Source organism: Aptenodytes forsteri, unplaced genomic scaffold (genome assembly GCF_000699145.1).
Source record: "Aptenodytes forsteri isolate BGI_AS27 unplaced genomic scaffold, ASM69914v1 Scaffold15, whole genome shotgun sequence".
Taxonomy (NCBI): Eukaryota; Metazoa; Chordata; class Aves; order Sphenisciformes; family Spheniscidae; genus Aptenodytes; species Aptenodytes forsteri.
Window position 1 is genome coordinate 21,302,226 of NW_008795129.1, and position 22,131 is coordinate 21,324,356.

Genomic DNA, 22,131 nt, shown 5'->3' on the forward strand with positions numbered 1-22,131 from the left:
TGGTGAAAGACACCCACGCCGTTGTTCCACCATGGCCTTGTAGGACTGTGCCATGCAGACAGAGTGCCTAAACCTCTAGGTTTAGGGTGTCCAGTGGCCAGACATTTGGAGAAGCAGGCTTCGGGTCTCCAGCAGTCAGGCAGCATTTAAAGGACCTAATCAGTTGTTGTTACTGTTGCTGCTGTTGAGGGAAGAGCTGGACTGGCACAAAGAAAAAACAGGATTTTACATGGAATGTTAAGACAGTTTCTCTGTTATTAAATCTTTAACCTTCACCTAAGAAACTGATAAATATATATCATTTAAAAACTATTTGTTCCAAATAAAATAGCCTACTTACATGACATTTACTTGCACAGATTATTTGGACAGAGTATTCCAGTGCATCTGTTTTGCACTTCACACCTAGTGCTTTATTTGTTTGAAATAAAAGCTGTAAAAAAGCCAAAACAACTAAAACCCACACCCTAAAACATTTAGTCCATCAGCCAGCATGGGAGAGAAGGTAGCCAACATTAGCACTGTAAGCCACCTCCACGTGTAGTTCCTCACTGTGTGGTGGTTGTACCAAAACAAAACACTCAAATAACATGATGGGGGAAAAAAAGCACTGCATGTGTAAAATGTATTTACTGACATAGGGAAGGCAGATCAAGAAAAAGTATTGATGGGAAGCAGACTAGGAAATACTAAACCAGCTGGATATCATCATCCCATGAGCCGGATCCCTTTCTGTAAGTGTTTTCTGGTCTACGTACAGGATAACATAAGTTCAAATTTAAGAAAGACAAGAGCAAGTTTTTGTACACAGGCCACTTAGTAATAATTTCCAGTGGTTAGCAGAACAATTGCCATAGACATTTATTGCACTTTTTTGGTCTCCTTAGTTTTGGAACTAGACTCCAGCTGCCCAGGAGCAGGCAGGATTAAGCCATATCACCCCAATGGAACAACTCAGAAGGTACTTTGCACAGGAATCACACCTGAGAGGTACAGAGGAAGAGATTAAACAGGTTTTGGAGTCCTGTCCATGAGAAAAATCTGGATGAGACCTGAAAGCACAGATATTTTCACAAACATAGTGGGAAGCAGCTTACTTTAACTGGAAATGGGACTTTCGCTTTTTTTCCTCTAAAAGCACACATGCCATTTCTAAACAAGTGCTTAAGGGTCTGACACTGGTTTTGTTTCTTCTTCTTTGTTTTTAACCAACATTCAAAAAGCAATCGGGATAGACTTTTATGAAACAAAATCTGGAAACATAATGAAGAACGAATTCAGTGAAGCAAAGCCTCATACTTTCTGTTTCAGAAGGAAAATTGAAGAAAAAAAAGAAAAACAGAGAGAAAAAGAAAGAAAGAGAAAAGGTTTATTAGTATTGCCTTAAGAGGCTAGAAAAGCCTTAAGAGTCAGTAAATTATCAGAACTAGACCACACTTACCCGAGCTTTTTATCAGAATTAAGGTTGATATCTACTAAGGAAAAATGCAATATATAAGTTCAGGGAAGCCAAATGAGATTGTGGAAAACCAAAATAAACAGTTTCATCCACTCCCAAAGGAGTGTCAGAATATTAAAACCTAACAAGCTGCAATCTTTTTCCTCACTTTTTAACATTGTTCCAACATTTGATGATGGTTGACAGCAAAGTAGGGATTCCTGAGAGGTTGTGGAGGGGAGAGGAAAGAGGGAAAGGAAATCCACTTGTACATAGGTCAACGTTCCTTACTTGGCAATTTAGAAAAGACAATTTTGACACAATACAGCATGAAATTAGTTTAGTCATGTGCTATGGCAAAATGATCTATATGGTCATAAAATGAGACTAGTGAAAGTGAAAAAGAAGTTCAAAATCTTATGGCTAAACTGGAATATATTTAATCTCTCAGTATAAATGCTTACTTCAGTCCAATGCATTACTCTTTTTTTCAGCATGCTAAAACTATTTCAAATACAAGCAACAGAGCCTGGATTTTACAGGGGAAGAAGACTTGGCAGTCTGTATCTGTTTTCTTATAAAACACTTTGTTAAACACATGCAATGAATTAATTAGAAAATACAACAGAGTAATACAAAACTTTGCTGTTTATTAGGCTTATTAGGTAGACTAATTAATATTGCTAGATACAGTATCAGGATTAGCGACTGACTGTCCAATTCAATTGAAAGCTGATTGGAAAAAAATAAGGCAACTGGAACCTAAATCACCCTGATGGGATAAGGGACGTGATGGATTGAAATGGAAAAACTGAAGAGCGTTGGGCTGTGGCGTGGGAGTTGAATAGTGTGAATATCCATACCACAGCTCCGGAAAGGTTAATTCATGTACTGGGCTCAGGAACAGCAGAACACGGGCTCTGGACATGGCATCAGTCCTTCCTCCGTGCTGCTGCTGTTTCTCTTTCAGCATCAGTTTGGAAGTTTTGTCCTCATTTCTAGTTTGGAAGATAAAAACAGAGAAGAGAAAGAAAAATGATTTTGCAAAACAGGGAGGATTGTTTTTATACCTCATTTGAAAATCTTGGAAGCCTGCGGAGAAAGAATAAAAAGCATGTTTTTGTTGTTCTTTGGAATGTCTTGCTCACATGCCATCACACCTTCTCCAACACCATGCAGAGTGCACTGCCCCTCAGCCCCCTGCACAGACCTTCCTCCCCCAAACCTGCATTCACTTCTGCTCCCCAATTCCTTCCCGACCCACTCCCCAGGGTACAGTTCAGGGCACTCCTGTTGGTCGCATGTGCTGGTGACCAACACATACTGGGAAAGGAATTTTATTCTAGCTGCCAGTCCTGAGAACAGGGTTTACAGATGAGGGAGAGGTCAGTGGAAACCACTTATGCTTTCCCTCCCTGTTTTCTGTGTGAGTAATTAAAGATCAGCATTGCTCAAATTGTACACCAGCACATCCAATGGGTTGCACAACTGAGCATCACCAGTGGAGCTGCTCATTTAGCTCCGACTGGTTCCAGATGGTGCAGACTCCAGTCTGCTATTTCAGCAGGGCTAATGGGATTAAAGAGCAAAAAACTTTTCCCCCTGAAGTAAACAGAAATGACAGGCTGAATAATATGTAGCTTTTAAGGTTACATTTTAGATGGTTCAGCTGATAGATATTTTACCCTGTTTGTCTCAAGTCAGAATCTTTTCCACTTAAATTAAAATAACTGCTGATTTATGCAATCAAGGCGAAAGTTGAAGTGAGTTACATGGTCTTATAAGGTAATCACTTAAAAATGTCTAACATAAATGTAACTGCTTGCTTAAAATAGACAAAATATAATCTATTCAGCAAAAAAATTCCTTTTGACATAACCATCAGTATGCAAGTGCAAGGCAAGCTCTGCTTTCCCCAGCATCTTCCATTAGTTCAAATGCAATATGAGATATGAAGCACTTTTAGGAATGTTTTTCCACTACATTTATTTGGTTTGCCTTTATGTATTCACGACAGTGCTGCACACAATAGTTATTGTAGATTCTTGGAAACCTTTGCACCTTGCATTCTTTGATACCTTATCCAATACTGGAAGCAAAATGGTCTGAATGACAAATCTAAGCATCTAAAACTTGTTGGGAAATTTGTCTTTAATACTAACCAACTTGGGTTTTGCCAGGCACTGTGCTGTAGCCAAGAAAACGCTCTACTCAACATATCCCTTTCTGAAAGTATCATAGTTTTACAAAGGTTTGTCAGTGAAATGTCTGTGCGCCGAATATATCATCAAATAATCGAAACCAAAACTGTGCACATAAATGGTCTGAATTTTCTTTTCAATTACCAGAAAAAAAAGTCATTGTTTAAAGATGAATCCTAGAAAAAGCCCGTGAGTTCCTTACTCACATATATGTGAGTAGGTCACAGTGTTACAAGGTTACAATGATAATCTTGTAAGTATGGCTTTCAAACTCAAATGTGTCAAAAGTTCTTATAAATGTTCTGGATAGCAAGGCTGGTGGTTTGTTTTTGTTTTTTCGTTGGTTGGTTTTGTTTTTTAACATGTTATTCTAATGAATTTTGTACAGAAAAGTTATCTCATATAGAGTAATTTTAAATTTTTTCATCTGTTGTTGAACAAACTTGCTAAAAGTTATTTCTAAACAAAGCAAAAATTGTAAAGCTATTTCAGTGAAAAGTTTGGCTTACAAAGTAATTTTCTGTTCCAAGAAGTAGAAAATGGGACCCACTTTGATTCTGTGAAATAAAAAGGCAAATCATACTGTAAGACTTTAGCTTTTTTATTGTTTTTTCGTAACTGTAGAAGTGCGTAAAAAGTTATAACAACCCTTGTAACTCTGAACAGTTTCAACCAAATGTCATTTGCTTCAGGACAGACTCTGCCCTCACCTCTTGTAAGCGTGCTGTAGGCTTTCAGTGAAATTGTTTCTAATGATTTCAATTCCTAGTGATTGATGCTTGGAAAGACTAACAGCTGATAGCATGACAAAAGAAATTGAAACCTAAATACCACCTTTGTTATAAGTTTTTATTCAAGAAAGCACTAAGATATTTTATGCCTGCTTCATTTTTTAAGACTCATTTGTGTGGATGTCAAAACCAAATTAAAGTAGCAATGTGTCTGCCATGCCAGATACATTAATTCTTTTGAAACTGCTTTTCCAACAATGATGCTATTTTTTCTTTTCTTTTTTTAGGAAATGGGTGCTTTTGAAGGCAATGACATGTGTTAGCAACAACCCTGTGAATACTCATTACTTTAAGCAATAGTTCCTCCTATTTATTAGTAAAAATAGAGAACAGTATTAGAATTTCATGAAGTTATTGCTACTGCTGCCTTGGTGCAGTGCAGTCACCCTTCAGTTCATGGCATCAGAGTCTGGTAGTTTCTTTCTCAGTCTAAAAGCCAGTATTTCTGAGAAGGAGCACAAATGGTATAGGAAATTTAATAAAATTAATTCAAATACATGGAATCAGTAAATGTAAGGGATGAGACATCTGACATAAGAAGAAATTTTAATCCAGAACACAAAACCCAAATTACAGTAATATAAAAAATACATATTCTCTGAGACAGAAGACATTCCCCATGCAAACTTGACACTCCGGTGTTTAGCTTGTATGCCAGACTTGCTGGCAAGGTGAAAGCTAGAAATCAGTAATTAGCCCTGACTCCCAGCAGCTGACTTAAAAGTCTTTTAGGAAAGCAGAGAAGTGGCTGGTTGCCTGGAAGGAGCAGAAATGTCTGAATTGCTCAGTTTGAGAGAGGTTAGTGTTATTTTTACCTGTTAATACTTTCAATTTTATGGAAATAAAATAATTTCTGAACTGTTACTTGGAAGTTGGCATGGCATTTGCTGCCTTGGATGTGACCAGTCTGCATGCATGTGTGTGCCCATGTTCCTTGTTGGGGTGGGCGTTGCATTTGTTGGCTGCTGCCGGCCGGTCTCGGGGAAAGGCTGTGTGCAGTTTGGTGGCTTGAGTATGTGGGGACCAGGCTATATAGCTGTAGTTTGGCTTTAGACACTGCAAAATAAATTGTATGTAAATATTTTACAGTTAAATTTGCTACTGTCTTAGGAAAGAGGAAACAACTCTACAGTTATAAATGTTGGGCTGCTGCTGGGCTCTTTCTTGGGGGCAAGGACAGGTGGGCAGTTGAAGTGCAGGTATAGTTTAATTCTCTATGGATTTTGCTGTGTCATTTTATCCATGGCCTCTTTGCCTTTCTCTCACCCTGTGAACTGAGCTGTTTTAGAAAATGTGGGCTCCCCACTAGCTTCCCTTTGTGAAGGTTTTGAGAAGTAATAAATAAATAAAAACCAAGGTAAAAATCTAACTCTCTACCTGTGGCCAGGGTACTAAACCAGGCAGGGTGGCTGGTTCCCGGTTCAGCCTGCTGACTGGTATGGCACCGTATGCCTCAGCTGCCTGATGTTACAGCTAAGGTGGGAGTTATGGGGGGAGCTGCTCTGCAAGGGCAACTGCAAGGGAGGGCTGATGGCTCTGTAAGAAACATTTAATCTCTACATCAGCCCTCCTAGCCCATTCCTTTATTGCCGTTTGTTCTGTTAATTTATACTGTGCTATCCTTTGGGCACGGACCTGGGTTCCCACCTCTGTGTACAGTGTTTGGGCACTCGCAGCTTCCCCTCTGCGTTGCAGGAGGGTGCAGATGGCCATGGGTGGGTTCCCGCGATGGGCTGATGGATTCCACCTGTTCTGGTTTCTGTTAAAAGTACAGACATGCTCACTGGTTGCCAGCTGCTGTGCCTTTCCACCCCAGTTACAAGCTGGCAGTTAAAGTATTGGATGTTTGGTGAGTAATGTAATCTATGAGAAATATTACCCGCTTCCCCGGGGTTGACGGGGCTTGAAAGGAAACATTTATCAGAACTGTTCTTTGTTTTCTGTCCTTCCCTTGGTCTTCCTTATGCATTGCATTAAAATAAATAAGTGGCATGAGACAGAAGGGTGATGAATTTCTTTAATTGTGAGGCACTCTATTAGACTCCCTGGGGGCCCATTACACACCAGGGCTGCTGTTCAGTGAATCTCCTTCTGGGTTCTGATCACCAGCACTTTTTCTTATGATGAGACCTTTCATCTTAGACTCTGCTGGTGCTTTGCAAACATCCGCTGCATTTCACAACACTCAAGTGAACACAGTTACTGTCTCTTATCCAATTATAACTTGCATGAAGGGAAAGCAAGACACAGATAAGTAAGGGCAAGATGCTGTTGTCACATGGATGTGTGGTACCAGGGCTGCAGAGCCACTCCTACTATGTCATGTAACCAGCTAGAAACCATCTCTTCCCTCACAGAGCTGCCTATTCCTACCAGATCATAAAGCATATCTGAAATGTGGCTGACAAGGAAAATCTCATTCTAGGCCCTTTCCTGGGTCTAGCAAACACCACTGTCTTTTAATGAGCTAGTCATCCTTAGACTGGACTTCCTGATTTGGTGGGCTTATGGTTTAAAGCGTATTGCTCAGCACAGTGCAGCTTTCCATAGTACTCGGCACCAGCGAGCAAAGAGAAAATGCAGATGCTATCTGCATGTAGCGCATAAAAATAAGATAACTTTTTATAATATATGATGGTAGGGAAAGACAAGAGGGACCTAATACACCTGGCTTGCAGTTGGGCTCCCTCTTGTTAAAGCTTTTGAATAGCTGTTTGCTCTGTGTTTTCCGTTTGGTGCAGCTAGGTATGGCTGGTTAAAAGGCGTGGAGGTTGTGCTCCAGACGTTCACGTACAAAAAGCAGTCAGATCAATATCAGTCTCTGCAGCCTGGTGCTGTTACAAACGCTTGCAAGTGCACATTGTTCAGCTGCGGTTGTGCCCGCAATAGAGATCAAAGTGAGCTGAATGATGTTGTGGCTCCTGGGATGCTGCAATAGAGATACAGAGAGCGGTTGAGACAACAGGCTAGAGAAGATGCAAATGAGAGTGAATGAGCTCTGGTATTTGCCACAATGAGTTAACTCAATTAGGGATGAAAAAAGAACGGAGAAGGAAAAGGATCTGTAATGCTGATGAAACTAGTCTACTATAGTGCAAACAGTATTGTTGGGGTGTGTATTGTCTACTGCTCAATGTTATACTCCTGTTTATGGTGGAAGTGGGGCAGGTTTGAGGCCTGTATGTCAATGGTCAGGACGGAAGGGTTCTGTGCTCTGTAGCAGGGGCTTTAACATAAACTGGCAGCACATTTGCACCATGTAGCACCGCAAACCAAAGCTACTTGGTCTGATACAACTGGAATAATATGGCATTTTTTATCTGATTTTTTTTTTTCTATTACACTGTTTCATCTGAAGAATTGTTTCTATCTCCACTTACTTTTCTTCAGTTTCATCTAAAAAAACCCCCAAAACAACCCCCCCCCCCCAACCCAACCCAAAACAACAGTTGAGATTTCTGGAACCTAAGCTTCTCATAAGTTCATGGTGACCTGTGATTGCTCTGTAATTACAGTGGTTAAGTGCCTGTGACTATACTGTTGTGTGATTACATCTCTATGAAGTAAAATACTTTAAGATAACTTCTCTTTCAATGGCTGATCACAAGGAGATGGAAGCTGTTAAAAGCCTCTGTTAAAACACGCTGGTATTTTCATGATCATAAATATAGCAGTTAAATTCTAAGAAACTTCATTGGGTCACAGAAGGAGAAGGAAATGAAAAGGAACAGGTGAGGATGGCAGGAGTTCTTAGAAGCATAGACAGCGAATAACACAGAGAAATTTGATAAGCCTGTTTGAAGAAGCTGTGAGGGAATGGGTGCTCTTTGGTAGTGTGTAGGCACAAAAATAAGGATAGCAGAAGAAAAAGAAAGAAGCTGGAGTCCAGGTTGTTGTTCCCAGACTGTTAAATCAGTGCGCTGAGATTCTTTTTGAGAACTTTATCTTTTCCTTCCTTTTTTGAAAATGTGTATTAGTATCTCATTAGAAGGTATCTAAAATCACTTCCTCCATCCCTTTTCTGGACAAGTTAAAGTTATTGTTGCTACACAAATATGAAAGTAATGAGTTGAAATGGGAAGAGAAAATGTCCTTGTGTGAGCCTTTGTGTTAATAATGATGTCCTTTATCTCTAGTACCACTGCAGTATGTTTCATACAGGGACTAGGAGATCTGGCCTGGAGACAGCAGTGACGGTGAGGCTGGTAGAAGTGGCTTGATTTCAGTGACAAGAAAGAGATAAAGATGTTCTGTGACAGAAGGGAGTTGTCAGAGCATGGATATGGCCTGGGAAATCTGCAGGTATGGGTTTCCCTTTTTTATTTCAGGAACAAGCATTGATGCCATAGAAAGGAACAAGGTGCCTGGCCTGTGAGATGCAGGAAGGTGAAGAAAGGAAGGGAAAAAGAGGCTGTTCTGGGACTGAAGGGTGACGATCGACGGGGATGGCTGATTGCTGTGGGGAAGGGCCAGCCTCGCTGCTCCCTCACATGGCAGAAAGCAGCTGTAGCCCTGCTATGAATGTGTGATGGAGCGGTTTGGCTTCTGCAAACTCATTGCTGGCACATCTGTGCCACAGCTGTTCCACAAGCCTCTTTTGCTTTCTCCCTGGAGAAGCAGGATAAGGAGATGAGTGATAGAGTTGTGCTTTGCAGGAGAAAATAAAGTCCTAGCATGGTGTCTCTAGCAGTGTTTAATGCTGGCTGAACCTTGTTGAAGTCCATGGGAGGTTTTCTGTAGAGCTGAGTGACATCAGCTGTGAACATCCTACTTCATGGCAGCTGATAAAACTGGGGGATATTCCCTGGGACTGACTGACATGTAAAACAGGGCTTGGTTGGTCTGTACTTGCTCTCTTCACCTGCATCATTGCACTGGACTTGTACGAGTGCTCACAAACACTCCCATGAGCAACTGTGATCTGACAGCCCAGTGTGGTCTGCGTTCAGGTAATGACAACAGGAGCTGGCTTCAGAGCTGGTTGTGCGGTGGAAGCACCTTCACTTGGCCAGCCAGCTGGGTGTCTGGGCATCAGTGCCTTGGACAACCGATGGATGCTTGGGCCAGTCCCAAAACCCATTTGAAATAGCTTTGGTTTGACAGAGATTAGAAGTATCTTTGCAAATGCTTTATGAGATGTGGGTAGCTGTCTTTCCAGTAAGTTACTAGGTAAGCTTGTAGACTTTCAACAGTTATCTACAAGTAAGGTGCTAAGGAAAACCTCCAGAACTAAAAATTATTTTAGCTAAAGTTGGCCTGAAACAAAGTTTTGAAAAGTTACAGAATGTATGAAAACAGTGATAAACTTTAATTTTCTTCTACTACTTTTTCATGTGAATAAAGATGGCAGTTTTATCATTTGATGGGCTTCATGTATATTTGGTTACAGTAAGTCTAAGAGTAAATTTTATTTCCTCAGGGCTGTCTTTGAATATGTCTGTGTAGTGCCTTGTTTCTGATTCAGCACGCAGTAACTTTGCTGCCCAGTAATATCAGAATGCAAAAACAGGTCCTGAATGCTTTTTCAAAGAATTCTATCTTTATACCATTTTTCCCTGCTTGAGACTGTTTTTACTAGGTATAGTTCAGTGCTTAAGACCAATCAAAAGGGATCCATCTATAGCTTTCTTCCATGTTTTCTTGACCCATAGTCTTCATTTTTTTGTCATACTAAATATTTCATACTAAATTCTTCAAACTGCTACTCTTCCATGTGCTTATTGTAGTCAAGACAATATTTCAAAGCTCTGCAGCACAAAGGATGTAATCCAGTCCACAGATCTAGTATTTCTTGTAACTTTTATGCCCTCTTTGGCAGCAGGTCTGTTTATATTGCTGGCGTTGATTACTCGTGAAGTAGTTAATGGACTCTCTGAACTCCAACAGGCAAATTTATGCTGCAGAAGACTTACATTGATCATAGGCTAGTAAAGTTAGGGCAGTGGCATCAACTCTTTAATTTTTAACAATGGCAAAAATACTTCCTTTTAAAATTAAAAAGCAAATACAATATGAAAGGTATGAAATTAATCTTATTTGTTTTAAGAAAATTGGTTGTGAAAAACCAGCTGTGAAAGAATGAATTCCCTTGTCTCCTTGGTGGGTGGTATTTTGCTGTTTCAAGCTTTAGCTTTAGAGTTTCTCCTTGGTAAGACAGAATTCACACAGAGGTTTAATCTTGTTACTTCTGGAGTTATTGGAATATTATCCCTGATTCAGCCCTCCATGAGACTGTGGCTTTTAGGGATGTTCTTTAGATTGTATTCTGGTTGTGTAGAAATGCTTGAATAGTGAGCCATATTTTTAATTTTTTTTTTTTTTTCCCCTGGCCACCTTGTGTGACATAGAGTTCACCGAATTGATGTATATTTAGGCATATTTCATAGTGTTAAATTCAAATAAAACTAGCCTAGCTAGTATTTAGATCTCAGTGTATTACATCAAAAAGGCTCATAAAAAAGACTGAATAAGCCAAATGGTCCATGTAAGCCCAAACTATAAATAAGGCTTGAGGGCTGAAATATATTAGCTTTGAAATATTTCTTCAGGCAGCCCCGCAAAGGGTTGGGAGAGGCTTCTTCAGTTAGTTTACTTAAATCTGGAAAAACAAACAAAAGCCTCTGAACATCCTTCTTGACCAAATGGCTATTCTGCCTTTGCAAGGTAATGTGCTTCTGGTTTTAGGGAGAATTCAGGCCTGGAATTCTGCTAGGAGTGTTCTCAAATATTTCATCGCAGTCTCTTATAGTGAAAAGCAGACCTAATTGTTTTACTTACAGATGCTCTTTCTGCCTAAGAGAGGCAGTGCAAGATAAATTGTAGAATTTGTAGATTGTTTTAGTTCTGCACCTCTCCACTATTAAATTGCTTTTTTTTTTTTAAATGCTCTTGAAATCTTTTCAGTCAAATTCTCTCAGTGCTGTGGCTTCCTAGCAAAGGATAAAAGGCAGCTAACTATGAAGTTTTGTTTTTATCAAGCTTTATCACTATAAAAAGAATCTAATAGGGGACCGGGTTTGGGATGTTTGCTGTAATTGGGAAGCTTGTTTTCATTAAAAGGAAATAAAAATTTAATGGCAGAATACATGACCTAAATTCTGTAGAAAGTGTGTGGTGATGTACTTGTGTGCAGGCAACTAAGTCTTTACTGGATCTAGTCCAGGTGATCCTAGGTTTTATGGCAACTGATTGATAATTAATTGTCCACAATTAATTGTACTTTAGGATTGGACCATTATTGGTGAACAGCTTTCTGGAGGTTTGGAGAAAATCTCTTAAGATGAATAACATCTTCCATGAGAATGCCAACTATCCAAATAAGAAATATACTTACCAGTTTTGACACTAGTTCAGGCAAGGTTTGCTAGTTGAAGTGGGGGTGTAGTTTGAAATGATCAGTCTTGTTTATAGACAGATTGATCAATTCTATTACAGAGCCTAATGAGTTTAGTGAACTTTATTTAGTCCCTGGAAAACAGTGATGTAAGGAGTTGCTTATACAAATAAGACTAGCATCTGTGCTTACCTTAGTTAGAAAAAAATTATGAAGGCTATTGATGCCTCAAATCGCTGACTGGGATTAAAAGAAAAAAACCTATCCCATAATGGCACATCCATGCTATGGTGTAATTATGTGCATCATCCTTTCTCTGATTAAATGCAATTCAAGCTCGTACTTAAAAAAAAAAAAAAAACAACCCACAAAACAACACCCCCCACTCCCCCCCATCCCCCTTTTTCTTGTTTATAAACTGTTCAAACCACACTCCTATAGACCTTTGGGGTGATTAGCAGCCCTATGCAATATGCCTCCATGCTTTATTTGGGGTACTGGTAATTACAACATTAAAACCACAGGTATTAATGAGTTAAATGGGTTTCAAGGCCTGTGCACCTTTGTGATCTCTTCATGTTTCTGGAAATGTGAATAGCTGGTTCATGCCTCCTTCAGGATACTGTATCCTATGTATCTACACACCGGATGTCATAAAGTCTGATGGTATGGCAATCTTTCTGTTCTCTGGATGACCTTGCTTTGTGCTGAGGTCTGGTTTGGAACCCCTCACTAATGAGGGTGAAACTATATCATCTCCTTTCTCTATATCAAATACACTGATCAAAAATTTAAGTTGTTGGTTTTTTGTGGGCTGCTTGTTGTTGTTGTGTGTGTGGCTTTTTTTTTTGTGGGTTTTTTTTTTTTAGGTAACAGCCTGGCATTTTTCTATATTAGTGTACTGGATATAGCTATGTATTGCTTTGTCTTTAATCTTTCAAGTTGTCATTAAATGGAATAATGACAGGCTTCCGAACATGAGACAAATCGACTTTATCTCTTAAATTAATTACCAGGAGACTGTATAAACACTGAAAACAAATTTAATAAAGGAGGCACTCCAGATGGTTGAAGGTAGACTTACACATTCAGAACATTCCTCATTATGGTTGCAATACCATGCACAGAGATTCATACTGACGCTTTGGGGAATTTACAGATGAGATGCACTACAATCTGCTAGGAGGCATAATATTCACAGGGTTTTATTGTCACAGAAAAAGCATAATGACTATTGAAGAAAACTGATTGCTGACAGTTTTTGAGCTGGCTTTGGTGTGCAATACATTTGTTCTGCCCTGTAGATCCTTGTTTCAAAAAATATTTAAAGTACACATGCAAATAGCAACATATTGCTCTAATCCCCATGGCATTTATGTACAATTTTCCTTAAATGACTCCAAGCTTCCTTTGTTTATACAGATGCTTAGTTGACAACATGATTTTTTCAAAGGTTCAAATTCAATGCAGCTCTGGCAAGATACCTTAGACTGTACAGCTCAGGTCCCAGTAAAATAAACTGATGAGAAAGGCTTTAAGTAACGTGTTTCAGCATATCCTTCTCTGCTTTCAGATGGCAGCAATAGAACATACTGGTCCCCTTTCTCTGCAGGGGAAGCTCTGGGATGCTGCTCTCATCTGAGAGCAAAGGAAGAGCTATAGTTCAGGACTCTGACCCAAAAACACCTGCAAAAGAGAAGGGATTCCCCCCAAACATCTGTGCTTCTGATCTCTGGTGGCCACTGTAGCATGGCTTTATTCACAGTATTTTTCTGATTCTTGTTTTTTCCTTCTCTTGCTGAGAAAAATCCAGCAGGCAGTGTTCCACGGTTTGTTAACTTGTCAATATGACTCTCAAAACTTCAAATGTCCACTTCTAGCTGACTTAACCAAATTGCACCATAGCTGCAAAGGGCTTATCTGTGTGTTGAAAATGAGGGGGTTTGTGTCATAGACTAGTTCCCAGCATTAATGCTGCTGTATGAGCTTAAGGCACCCCCATGCAGAGGCATGCAGAATAACTACTAGCTGATAAATCACTAAAAATACGCTTACTAATATTAAGTCACCTATAGGTGTGGTGTAGTCTGGTGTTCAATAGCTTCTCCAGGAAGCAAGGGGATTCTGTAAATTCTGTAAGGTGCTTTTGGAAGTGTGCTTCAAAGGCACCTAATGTGTCTTGATTTGCTCACCTGTGCAGTCTTATTATTCATTCCTTGCACAGTGAAAGGATATTGTACGTCAAGCCATTTATCAAACTTTCAACCATGGTCTTGGAGGAGTACTGTGGTGACCAGCGAAGTGTGTCTGGTGAATAAAAGGCAGCTAATGTGTCACAAGAATTGAAAGGCCATCAGTCTTGGAAGAGTTGTGAATGGGCATTGGAGCTGTAAAAGAGAATTAAGCAGGTAGACAAAGAGAAAATGTATTTGTAGTAATTAATTAGTTCTACCTGCTGCTGTTGGTTTTTGCTGATGAAAGATGGAAACTTCTCTGGTCTTCAATATCTCTGACTTGATTGCATTGGCTTGGGCACTGGAGAAGGTCATGGTTGCCACTGGAATAAGTTCATCAGTGTGGAAAAAGACTGAGTAGATAATTCATACATGCAACAGATGTAGTTGTGCATTAATTGATTGGAATGGAGTCTGGGCAGTGGCTCCCAGGATTTGCAGAGTGCTGCCTGGGCTCAGGGGAGGAAAAATTTTGGTCCAACAGGGCTGGGAAGGGGTGAGAGCATTCAGAGCTGGGAGACTGCATGGTTGTGATGACCAGTGGGATTAGAAATCTCTCCCATTCAGTAAATTAAAACCCTGACAGTGTAACTGTGTATACCTGCTCCTCTAAGCTAAATAAAGCAAAAATTGTCATAACAAGAAGTTTAGACTTTGGAGAAATTCTTTCTTTGCAATATTAGTGTAGAGGCCAGATAATGTACCAGGGGAGCACTTCCACCACAAATTTGACAAAAGAATGAGTGTGGATTATAGGAATAAAACTATTCAACCTCCTCTTGGCACCAGCTCTAATCCATCAGAGCTCTGGGAAATTCAAATGTATAAGCAACTCCTGAAACAAAACAATCGCTATTCCTTTCAGTCCCTACGTTAAAATTGTATGTGCCTAATAGTGGGGACTAAATACAACAAAAGATCTGAAAACTGTTACAGATTTATCTACTGCCTTATTTAAGCAGCTCACGTCTATGAGGTGGGAGCATTTTAGTGCTGAAAATTGATTTCTGAACAAAACAGGGATCAGAGGTAGAAATTGGAACTGTTTTCTTCAGCAGCCAGACTTCAGACAACTGTATGGTGGGAAGGCTTAGCAGCAGGTTCAGCTGTGGTTTGATGATACGATAAACCTGGCTTTTCAGTCAGTGACAGAGGATCAAAAATGCTGTGACTGCATGACACAAAGCTCTGATCAGAGAGAACTCTCTATGAAGGTTGAAGTTTTGTTTAAAGAAGTGTTTATGGATTAACTCTGTAGTGGGAAGGTTTTATGCCATGTCAGAAGCTTTGTCAGTGGGCATAAATTCAATAGAAAGTAGCATGAAATTCAGGCTGTGCACTCTGACTAACCAGAAATGCAATTATGTGCCAGTGTCTGTACAGTTGGTGATTCAGTAGTGCACTGGATGTGGTGTTAATCACTGTGGAGAAACGTCCTAAATTCAAGTCCTTAAGAATCATGGATAAAGAATCTCTGCTTCCTGCACAATACCAGAAAAGCATCATGTTAAAGACGTCTGCTGGGTTTTTTTTTTTTTTATTTTTCTTAAAGGTGTTTGGTTTTGTGGTTGGGTATTTTTGTGTTTTGTTTTTTTTTCTTTTAATAGAGATGTTTGCTATTTTTTTTTTGGGGGTGTGTGTGTGCTTATTTTTAGGGGAGGTACTTTTTTGAAGATGCTCCTGCCTTAACTTATGGCAAAGTTAAATGTATCTTTGAAAATCAAGTGTAAGTTTTGGTGTACTTTTATAATGGTGTTTGGTTTTGTGGTTGGGTATTTTTGTGTTTTGTTTTTTTTTCTTTTAATAGAGATGTTTGCTATTTTTTTTTTGGGGGTGTGTGTGTGCTTATTTTTAGGGGAGGTACTTTTTTGAAGATGCTCCTGCCTTAACTTATGGCAAAGTTAAATGTATCTTTGAAAATCAAGTGTAAGTTTTGGTGTACTTTTATAATAGTGTTCCATAACAATAGACTGAACATATGAATGAAACAACAATCTTACTTTGGAAACAAAGTTTTAGTTGACTTTCGGTTTCTGTTTAAATTGTAATATTGTACCATTAACTATTTTAGGCCAGTTATTTTATTGGTTGCATACAGTATACTTGCACATACCCTTTTTAAATTACCACTATTACAATATCTAGAAAGAAGGCTTAAAGAAGAAACTAAGACTAAGTATGCAGTAATCTTCATCAGAAGTGCATAAAATACTTTCTATGCAACTGTTATGTTTACACTGTAGATCCTGGGAATAATGGTGTTGAAGTATGGGGTTTTAATACTCATAAAAACTTGCTAGTGGAGATAAGAAACTGATCTCCATATAAAACTACAAGTAGGAGATTTTCAATACCTTCAATAAAAACTGTCTTACTGGACCTGGTAGATTACTCTTACAAAAGTGTTCATGAGTGTAACAAAATATCTTTTTGGAAAGGTCATAGTGTGTTAAAAACTAAAATATAACAATAAAGATAGTCTGATAACCTTCAGTAGGTTCATAGGCAGTGATCGTTACATCTGACCTTCAAAAAGTACAGAACATAGTTTTCTTGGGTGATCTCTGGCTTTAAATTATGCCTATAGTTCAGTGTTGAATTTGAGGGTTTTTTAACAGAAAATGTTAATATTAATTTTATAACAGAAATCAGTGAAAAGAAAATATAAATAAACTTCTATTATAACTCTACTCAATATATCTGCTAGTTTTCCAGATCTAGGGACCCCATCTAGTCATGGTTCCGAACCAGGTGTGATGATAATGTTAATCAAAGTTGCCTTCCCGATGCAATGAGCACAAGGGAGCAGCTGCCTGCTTTTTGCTGCAGAAAAGCATATTGGTTACAGAAGGAAACCAAAGGCTGATAGACTGAAGAAAAGATTCCTAAAATAATGTCTTTTATTAAATACATAAATAATTTATACGGCTTGATCAGTTGAATAAAGTAAGAATAGTGAGATGTATCTAGTCTTTGGCCTGTTGATTCATTATCCAGAGTTATGGTATGGGTGTAAGGAAAGATGTCAGGAGGTTAAAAGAATTTTTTTATCCCTGACTTTGTCATTATTTTTTTAAATAGATGGATAAAAACTGTAGGTGGCAAAAAACAATCCATTAGAGAGGGACTAGCAAGTCTAACGTTACTTGTTTGTCTTTGCTTCCTGTTAATTAAGAATTCCATCTCAAATTAATCAGACTCTAGTTAAAATTCTTCCAAAATGGCAGAACTCTTCCTCTCTAGCTCTTATAGCTGAGGAAATATTTCTCCCATCTTCTTTCCTGAAAGAAAAGACCTTATTTATACCCAACATCATAAATTCTTTTGCTCATTTTGATTTTTATTTTGCCTGTATCAAATTCTTGTTATTTCATATGACTATTAAAAAAAAAAAAAGTGTTAATCAGATAGAGCTTGACCTCTGGTAAGCTTGCATGCGTTTCATTTCCTCTGCCCCGTATATGAGCTCTTCGTTATAAAATGTCTGGAAAAATAACAAATCTGGAGTCTGGCAAATGTGCAACTATTCCAGGGTTGAAAGGATGCCCAGGGAGAGTGCTGTTCTGGCAGACCCCCTGGGTTATCAAGTACTCTGCTCTGAGCATCCTGCCTGTAATTACAGCAGTGTTACCCAGATTGAGAGTCAGCATAACGATGCGTTTATAGCTTAGTTCAATGCCAACCGCAGTTCTTGGCGATTTCCCACAGCCTGAAGTGTCTAAGGATCTGCTTCTTAAACCAGCTCTTAAGATAACTGTCAAATGAACATGGCAGAGCTTCAGTCTGTAGCTACCTATTCTCAAACCTTTTATGTACTGAACTAGTAGTACCAAGTCAAACTTATACTGGTATTACCAGAGGCTTTTTGTTTTCCCCTTACCCTTTCTGCTTTTATCCCCCTTGGATCTTAATTCCTGTCTCTGGGTCTTGCCCTCCAGGCAATGTTGATGGCTTGTAGGAGAAAACTGACATCTAAGAACTTCTGAACGAGCAAATACTGAGCTGGTATAAAGTTTAATGCTGTAAGATAGAACACTTGCCACAAAATGACCAATTGCTCAATGTTCTTGCCTTCACTTTTTATACAATTAAAAGACTATCAACTTCGGGGGGGTGGGGGAAGATGTGCTTCTCGCGCTTACTCAATTAAGCTATGAAGGAACAAGCACAATGCCACCAGTCAATATTGCAGTGCTGCCTGTGGACTTTCTGAGCCCTTCTAGCGCTTTTTGCAGAATGTTGCAATTTATTCCTGCTATGACTTTAAAAGAATTCTAGCATAATGTGTGTGTGTGTGAAATTTGTCTGCTTGTCGGTGCATTGTCTTGTTCAAGACACAGGATCGTTGTATGAGGCACCAATTGTTATTTGTTAATTGAGTGAAGTTAACAGGCTACAGTATGTCTGGTTACAGCATAAGAAACAGTAGAGTGTTATTAGAAACTGAAGATAACTCCCACCAGGGTAAAAGAGAAAGATGGCTTGTCAGAACAATGAGCTTCATAGCTTTTTTCATATTGAAATGATTAGATTTTTTTCATTTTATGTTGCGTCGCTGCTTATGCACGTGGTCCAGACACGTGCATTTCATTGGTGCAAATGGTGTCCTACAGCCTGTCAAAGGCTGGTCTTGGAGCACAATAATTTCCAATCTGAGGACACTGTCACCTAAATTTGACTTAAGATCCATTCTGTGGTACATATATCCAAATCTGATATCTTTGAAATTTCTGTGTGATTTGAGAGATTTGCAGGAATTAAATACCACTTGCACTAATGCTTAGTGGCTTCATGAGCTAAGCCTTTGAGGACATTAAGCCCTTGCACATGAGAAGTCCCAGTAACAGACCAGTTCCTGGCTGTGTTTAGCATTTCTCTTAACTATCCTGATTAAAATACACTGGAAACATATTTTTCTCAGGATATGTTTTTCTTAGGGTATAATTTAGCCCTTCCTGTTTCTTCAGTGCTGGAAATCATGTTAGTTACCTGAAAGAGATGATATTTTTAGTGTGGTGAAGGAAAGAGGGAATACCAGTGCTTCAAGTTAGGAGGGTATTTCTGTCTTTACAGAGAGGTCAGCTCCTCTGCTATCTCCCTGACTAAATTAGAGCGGGCAAGAATGTGAAGAGGTGGGGGGCGGGGGGGTGCAGAACCAGTTCCTGTAAGATACTGTTTTTTCTTTTAAAGAAAAGCTATTCAAAGGATTTTGAACTTAAAAGTAATCTCTCCAACTATGGTAAAAGTTGTAAAGACCGAAGACTCGCTATCCTTTTGGGTTTCCTCCTATTTAAATCTGTCCAAGTAAGATGTGTGGATATTGGGTTTTTTATTGTGTTTTTGGTTTGTGTGTATGTATGTTTGGTGTGTTATTTTTTTAAAATCTCAGTAAGGCACCAATAGCGCCTTGAAAGAGGACAATGAAGTGAGGGTTGATAAGTCACTGTTAATTGTTCTTTTTTTTCTCTTTGTTCATGTGTCCATTTGTTGAAACAACACTAACCGTAATTCTTTTCTCGGTCTTTTGCTATGGCTTTGTATGAATAAATGTCAATAACCAAATAACTTGGTGGGAAGTATAACTGCCACACTTTGGAACAACATGCTGAACTATCAGTAAGACATTTCAGCTCCCACTGCCGTTGCTGTGGGAGCCAGGCAGCCTAACAAAATGCACAGACCGTGTCGGTTACATGTTTTCTTGGGGAATTTCCAACAAAACAGTTGGTTACTCTCTACCCTCACTAGTTTATCAATGTCTTTTTACATTGAATATTGTTGCTCCAGCCAGATTGTTTCCAGGCTTAGCACTTGTCTCTTATTATGTGTTAAATCCGGCGCCTTATGGAGAAAGGGTAAAAACCAGTTTTCTTATCTAGGGGATCCTTACATTTAAAGCAAGTTTAGGAAACTTGCTTTAAACACTTGTTTTTGTGTGTGGACCAAGGTGCTAACATTAGTTTTTGTGTGTGGACCAAGGTGCTAACATAGCTACCCCTGAAACGCTGGGCCTTCTAACAGTCCCCTGTGTTCAACCATCACTTACGTGTTGTTCTGACAAATGTGATCAACTTTTTGGCTGTCCCTCTCCTTATCAGAGAGGTACTGTCTTTTATACCTGCTGTGGAAAACCTATACAGTCTGGCATCTCATGGTGTTAGCTATCAAACAAGTTCTAGAGGATTGACAGGGGAAACAATCTATCACCTGGGACTTCCGTGCTTGGCCTCCATTGTGGTGACCCCAAAACATAACCTCTATGATGTGAGTTGTGTGGATTCACGTCACACAGGAATATAAGTAACTCATTTGTGCAAGCTAAAATGTGGAAAATATGTTTGTGTTTTAGAACTTCTGATTACTTAAATTATTGATCAGAAAATTGCAAATTAACTTAGAAAAAGGGATTGTGTTCAAAGAAATAATAGAGTATACTTAGCATTAAACCTTTTTTCCAGCTACAGTTTAACTTTAAGGCAGATTTCAGATCTTAGGACTACAACTTTATGAGAGCATTCAACAGCACTTTGTCTAGCTGAACACCTCTTCCTGGTCACTGTACCTTCACTTCAGGATTTTCTGGTCAATTCACATGATGCTTCAAAGCATACATACGTGCCTGAACTCCTTTTTTAATTCTGCTTTGGTGGGATCAGAGTTACAGCTTTCTAATGAGACTTAAAATGTGAATGAGGCATCTCTGACTTTGAGGAGGTCACCCCTTGGCTGCAAAAGGAAGATCTTCAAAATATCAGTTCTTACACACGTGTCTCAGATTTGCTCAAAACTTGCATTGTGAATTCTCAGGGTGTCTATAAAACTTTGTTATTGTGTGTCATATGTTTTACAGGGCTTATGCTCAAAACATTAATAAAATATGTTTTGAACCCAGGAAAAAGGTTCTTGAATTAAGCTGCTTCCTGTTGTTCTACAGAGTGATGATTTAATGTGTCATTGTGCCTTATGTATTGCTGGTAGGTGGAATACAAGAAGATCATCTACCTGTGGTACTTTGTAGGATGTAACATTTTAATCAAAAGAATTATGAGACATTTTGGACCATGTCAAGCTATTTGAATGTTAGGAGTGTCACCTAACTATGTTGTTTCTCCCTCACCTGTGATCTAGTCCTTTATATGATTCACCTTTCTGTTTAGTAACAGCACAAAACTGGATTTGATATGAAGCTTGAAATCAAGTCCCTTATTCATCTGTGTATTTGTCATTTCTTAAAGGCAAACAACTCTAACTCTCACACTTAACTGCTATACATTTTGAGTGGATAGCCTTAATCCACTGCATTTAGTAAGTGTGTTATAACTCATGTGAAGCGTAACAATATTACCCTAGGCCAAGAAGTTATAAATGAGATTTTTAAAAAAGGTATTCATTGTGAAACACTACTTGTAATGTTATTTTTTCACTTGTCAGCCTAGTCCCATTGTCATTCATGGATTTATAGCAATGGCAATTTTGCTCTGTATTTTGATATGCAAAGGTGAACAGAAATATCGTTGCTTGTTATTGCAAAGGTTATACTGGAGAAACTAGTTGTAATTCACCTGATTTCAGCTAAAGATATCTCCAAGCAGCTAAGGGAAAATGAAGTTGCTAAGCCACTGTCCATGGTATTTGAGAAGTCGTGGCAGTCCGGTGGAGTTCCCACTGACTGGAAAAGGGGAAACAGAACCCCCATTTTTAAAAAGAGAAAAAAGGAAGACCCGGGGAACTACAGGCCAGTCAGTCTCACCTCTGTGCCTGGGAAGATCATGGAACAGATCCTCCTGGAAGCTATGCTAAGGCACATGGAGGACAGGGAGGTGATTCGAGACAGCCAGCATGGCTTCACCAAGGGCAAGTCCTGCTTGACTAACCTAGTGGCCTTCTGTGATGGAGTGACTACATCAGTGGACATGGGAAGGGCTACAGATGTCGTCTATCTGGACGTCTGTAAGGCCTTTGACACGGTCCCCCACAACATCCTTCTCTCTAAACTGGAGAGGTATGGATTTGATGGGTGGACTGTCCGGTGGGTGAGGAATTGGTTAGATGGTCGCATCCAGAGGGTAGGTAGTCAACAGCTCGATGTCCAGATGGAGATTGGTGATGAGTGGTGTCCCGCAGGGGCCTGTAT